Raw genomic sequence first — 6000 nt, forward strand, 5'->3', positions numbered from 1 at the left:
AAAGATAATTTGGCCCGGCAGTCCGTCGTGACACCGAGTTCAAAATGTTTGAGCGTGGGGCAAAATGTAACACAAGCTCCAACGAGTTTCCCGACTTCTCAGTTCCCGACGCGACTTGATGATGGCATCGAGAGAAAGGGCGCAGGCAAACATCGCCGGAAACGAAAGAAGCGGAAGCGCACTGCGCTGCGCAAGCCTAGGTCAGGCCCCACTCAGTCGCAAGAAAGACGAGAGGGTAGGCCATTAGTCCGTTTCAAGGAACGTCAATGGTGGCGTTCAGGGAAGCACAAGCGGCGAGCCAGGTGTAGAGGGAGGAAACGAGGTACGCCACCCCAACGCAGCGTGCGGTTCAGTTCGACAAATTCGGGAAAGCGGCCTTTGCCGAAGGGTCAGAGTCGAAAGGGCAGAGTGGCTAAATACCGCATAGGGGAGAACACAAAAGAAAAATGGCACAGGCTTCCCCCCTGCTTCTCGTACCCCTTTCACATTACCGAAGAAAGCCGGCCGAAGTGCAGAATGAGGCGTGACGGCAAAACGCAGCCTAACGTTCGTGTGTTTAGTAGCCTCAGGCCTGATGGAAAACCGCCGGGACCGCGACCTCATCGTGTGCGATTCAAGCGAATCTATTGTAGAAAAGGGGGCACGGTCAGTTGAGTAATTGTTGCACGCGCGTACTAAGTATAATTATTCAGGGCAACATTGGAGATTCATGTTTGAGTCGTTTTAATTTTTATAGGTTACAAGATTTGATTTAAAGTTTTCAAAAAGGGAAATCGCCGAACCAAAGGCTGAAAAATAGCATCGAAGTAATTTAATCATTGTGCGAAAATTTGCATAAAGGTAAAAACCAAGAAAATGTTTTTTTTTCTAGTGTTCATAGGTTTAGTGTTATGTCGCATGCCTTCACTGTCATGTGGATATGGCGTGAATTGGCATTTAAGGAGGAAGATGTTAGCATAAACCAAATGATTTCGTAAATTGATTAAGATTGGCGTGACCCAGTACAGTTGTCGTTGCGCGCATTGAGAATTGAGGTCTATGAGCATTTTTTCTCCTTCCGTCGGCTGTTTTCTGTTTGTATGTACGTATTTCATTGTATAAGAAGTGTATTTTGAGTTATTTTCTTTTTGCTTGGTGCATTGGTTGTTTTTACTTGCTGTAATGCACATTGAAGGATTGCACTACAGTTGAGGAGCGCACCTGTTCCGTTTTATTTTGTAGTATACATTCGTGCAGTGTATTCTGTATTGATGGCTGCCGTACACGGCTACTTCCTCTTCTTGTTTGTATGGCGCATTGATATTGTTGCATGTAACTGAAGCTGGTACTCTAACAATTTGTTTGTTTTTTTCTTTTGTTGTTGCTTTGATGCACTCTGCCTAGTTATGTTGTGTATGAGAGGGACAGTCCTCATGCCTTCCTTGTTGGTGGTGTTTTGTTCCTTGTTGTCGAAAAAATTCCCCTCCGTGCGAACAAATGTTATGAATAACATTCTGAAAGTGGGGGGCAATGTCACGGACGGCTATTTTCGGCGACACCGCGTCACGGCAATTAACGGGCGCCGTACTCCCCGACCGACCGTGAGAAACGGTGGCACATGAAAGGGAACCGATAAGTGCAAAATGGGGGTGCTCTCCTTAGAACGTCGCCGCCGACAGTTAATCCTTTTGTAACCGTGGCGACGTCTGCAAGGTCGTGGAAGGCCGCGGTATACCCCGTACAAGGATTAGGCTACAAGACGCCCGGCTGAGAGCTAAGTGGTTGACCGTTCCCACAGAGAAAAGCGTGGGAAACGCTCTGGTGGCCAAGCCGTATGACAACAACCCGACAGGTTGTCACTCTCGCTAGTTGCGGGCCCTCTCCCTATTAAAAAGGGGTGGGGTCAAAATATTTTTGGGGCGGAGTTTCCCCTCAATTAAACGCGCATGATTGGACCCAGGTAGAGGTCTCTTGTCCCCAAGGAAGAGAGCGAGGAGACACGAGGGGGATTTAAGTGCAGGATTTTGCCCTGCTAGGCAGACTAGTCGCTGACCAAGATGGTGTAGAAACAGATCAACAAGCATCTCTTCTAGAAGTTTTTAGTGTGGCTCTGTATCGGCTGGCCACCTAAACTTAGCCGTTCGTCTAGTTGTAACGCGATATTAACGTCGGCAACGTAGACATCGGGACTTCGCCTCGAGTTAGCTCAACCTGCTCGAAGTCACCTGCAAGCACTAGCCTCCCGGAGCCACCAGCGTTGCAACACCACCGACATCGCAGTCGTGCCAGAACTCTCTTCGACTTCTCGCATCCGATCGTCGGGGACACAACGCTGCCGGTCATCACACGTATGCCTTCACCTGTTTATATCTTCGAACTTTCTACTCCGTATTTCTATTGTTGTTAGTTTGTGTAGTTTGTGATAGTTTTCTCGCGTAAGCTGATTTATTGTTTTGTATATATTTTTTAGTTGCATCAAGTGTTGATGTGCTTTGTTAGTTGTATTGAAGTGTTGTATTATATCCCGTGTGCTGCAATATCACTAGAGTAAAGTTGTTTTGTTTTCTCACGTCTCTGATCTCTTCACTGTCTCTGCTTGCGTGTGGAACGAACCAACCTGCTGTCATTCCCGTCGCCGACTTCGCGCTGGCGACGCTTGAGTGGCAGCTTGTAACATAGAACTTGCCGCCATTGCACTCCTTTCACTTCCTCAAAATGAAAAAAATATTCATCCATTCCCAGTCGGACATTGAACGGGCAATTCACTTCAATTACTGTTATTCCCTAACGTGGTAAAGGCATCTTGAGAGTTATAAAGTTAAAAAAGAACACCCCATTAAGTTGATGTCAGGAAACTGAGTTCAACGGCGAGACAGTAGTTTCTTTCTCGCTTTACTACCCTTCCTACAGGCGCTCTTTTCTCCTCACCACTTATTTTTAATTAGAACACGTGGAATGTCAGCACTAAGCGTTCAGCTCATTCTCATTTCTCGCTTTTTTACTGCACGCTGCTACCTCTGACTGCGCATTCACAAACGCAAAAAAACGAACTGCAATTAGTTAATCGCAGACGATGGTCCTCCAAGACAAGGCAGGAAGGGCATGCGACTGCGACAACTGCGTGAAAAAGCAGAGTAGGGGCAATTGACAACAGATATAATTTGCATATCGACCACTCAAGAGCCTATTATTGCGACACCAATTACGTGGGCACTTGCGGCTGGACTTTATCACCGGTGTCAGCGTCGCCATCACTCACTGTATATGTATACGTATGTATATATAGGAAAATGCAAGAAAAAAAACAAGAAAAAGTCTCCGCCGTGCGTCATTGAACTTCGGTACTCTGAATCGTGAGTGCGAGGCATTACCCTAATAGCCACTAAAGAACACGTCCTTCAATGTCCCGACGACAAGCTAGTTATATCTACCACTTACCCCTGCTGGCAGGTATCCTGGGTGAAATTATCGTGTTTTCAGCATTACCAGTAGGTTGGCGTAATGAGCACGCATCGCCACATCACTCGGCGGCGCGCACTCCAATCTCCTACGCGTTCTTTTCCCCGCTTAGAAAAGCGGAGCGACGCTCCCTTGCGCAACCTGATCTCCTGGTGGGTAGAAGGGGCGGATTGTACATCTTGGCTGGCTTCGGGCTTAACCTGGAACAATTCTGTTGTAGTTACCAGGCACACAAAAGTCACTGCAATCATTGCCGTCTTCGTTTGCGAAAAACGCGCGTTTTTCAGACACAGCTAAGTAACCACTCAGATGCTTATTCGCGTACATCTGTACCTGTGAGTTCGTTTCGCATGTCATTTATGCGTGAGAAACGCGGCGCACGTTTCGATCTGCTTTCCATTCTGCACGTCACTTCCACTTTGGTGCTATTGCGTCTATTTATTCGCCTTTGCGGCAAAGCTGTGACTTTTTTTTTTGTCCTGCAGTCATATGAACGAACTGCTGGCGACACGGATTTTACCGCAATAGCTAGAAATGCCGTGAGAGAATAACACGCTCATTTTTTGTACTTACCGAAGAGGCGGCTAGCACGCCGCTCAGACAAAAAAAGCAAAACAATGCGTAAGGGGTGAAAGGCCGCCGCCGTAGTTCAGCACGACGGATAACAACGGCAGATAAGCGCGCGTCGACGCATCGCGACGAGCTTGGCGCCGAGATACGCTGAGCTGGCTCATTGTGCTATCTTGCTGGTTAGGCTGAAAGCACGTCATTTCTTCCGAGGTTGGTAGCGTCAGCAGTAAGTGGGAGATGTCATTAGCTTGCTGTTTCAACGGGGAAGAAGGTGCATCTTCGTGGCTGAGTGGTTTACAGCTCACGCTCATGAAGGAAAGGTCGAACGTTCGACACCACGCGCTGTAGAGTTTTCCTGGGTTATTTTTTTTTCTGCGCTTTTCTATATATAGATACGTATACATATGTGGTGAATGATGCTGACGTCGACACCGACGCCGGTGGCGCAAACCAGTCGAGAGTGCCCATATAATTTCTATCGCAACAAAAACGCCTAATACAAGGCTAGACCACTTGCGGCCAGCGTGGCAGCATTTTGCGGTCCTGGCACAGAGTCGAACCTCCCTACCTCTTCTCCTGGCCAATTCATATCTAAAGGCCAACATGGCAGTTTTGAGTTATATTGAGGTTTTCGTTTGTAACGTTTGTTTTATCGAAACATCCCTATTGAAAAAGCGTCCACCATAGGAATGGTGGATTCCACCGTTCACCATTTTGGTGGATTATGGCGGTGGATATGGTGGCACATGGTGTATGGTGGCGTGTGGTGGATGGCGCGCTCCAGCCCGCAATGCTGGAGTGAGAAGCAGCGTCAGAACCACTGTGACGTGCTGCCGCTAAAAAAATAATAATAATCATTGTGTAAAACAAGAATGTATCAAGCACCCCTAAAAAAAGCTGCGCCTGCGGGGATCAAACCTGGCACCTCCGAAATATGAACTGAGAACACTAACCACTGTGCCACGCCGACTTTTTTTTTCACGGCTCAGCACTTTTTTTACCTGTCTTCGGTACATAACATACAACAAAAACAACACTGATGGTAAAACCACACCATGAACCACGTTTATACGATGACATTGCTGTCAACCAGCGTGATGCTGGTATCGTCGGATTAAAATTCTGGTAACGTGACCAGTGGCTCTACTCTTGAGAGCCAGTCGGGTGGTTCCGGTACCGCTCTGTGAATCTCAATAAACCAGTGGACGCTCTCTCTGAAGTAGGCTCGAGCAGGCCGTGCATCTTTATCACAATGATAGCCTGCCATTCTTGAACGCCACAACGAGTGGAGGACCATGAGCACAATTGCGTCGAATGGCAGCCCATCTTCATCCTGTACACTCAAGAACCGAATCCCGTGTGGGGTCAACGGGAATTCTTTCTTAAGAGCCCTTTGCAGCACATCCCAAAAATAAACTCCTTCCCAGCAATGTAAAAACACATGGTCTATGGTTTCTGGGAGCTTACAAATTAGGCAATGCGTGCCCCAGGGCAAATAGCATCCTTTTCCTTCCAAACATTTTTAGGAGCGAAGCTCCTTAAGGCGTGGGCTGTGCGTCCCCTGTATGTAGCCACCTCTCGTTCAGTTCTAAGTATTACGCTAGCCACCGCCCGATCTAAAGGGTACAGCCATATCCATCCGTCCATCCGTCCATCCGTCCGTCCGTCCATCCATCCATCCATCCATCCATCCATCCATCCGTCCATCCGTCCGTCCGTCCGTCCGTCCGTCCGTCCGTCCATCCATCCATCCATCCGTCCGTCCGTCCGTCCGTCCGTCCATCCATCCATCCATCCATCCATCCGTCCGTCCGTCCGTCCGTCCGTCCGTCCGTCCATCCATCCATCCATCCGTCCATCCGTCCGTCCGTCCGTCCATCCGTCCGTCCGTCCGTCCGTCCAAAAGATGCAAGATGTTATAAACTAGACGGCGGTACGTGTAGTTGATTATGAAAGATGCGAGGTGTTATAAAATAGGAATGATGCCACATA

The 6000-nt window shown here is 48.1% G+C and overlaps 1 long non-coding RNA gene across 1 annotated transcript in view; it reads right to left on the minus strand.

Moving 5' to 3' along the window:
* The window catches only part of LOC142767119 (uncharacterized), a 55741-nt gene extending 51984 nt beyond the window's left edge, over positions 1-3757 (minus strand). Inside the window, exon 1 of the long non-coding RNA XR_012884762.1 lies at positions 3418-3757. This is a non-coding gene — a long non-coding RNA (uncharacterized LOC142767119). The remainder of the gene's footprint in view (positions 1-3417) is intronic.
* Between the last annotated feature and the right edge of the window lie 2243 nt (positions 3758-6000).

The sequence above is a fragment of the Rhipicephalus microplus genome, chromosome 7 (assembly GCF_043290135.1).
Source record: "Rhipicephalus microplus isolate Deutch F79 chromosome 7, USDA_Rmic, whole genome shotgun sequence".
In the NCBI taxonomy this organism is placed as follows: domain Eukaryota; kingdom Metazoa; phylum Arthropoda; class Arachnida; order Ixodida; family Ixodidae; genus Rhipicephalus; species Rhipicephalus microplus.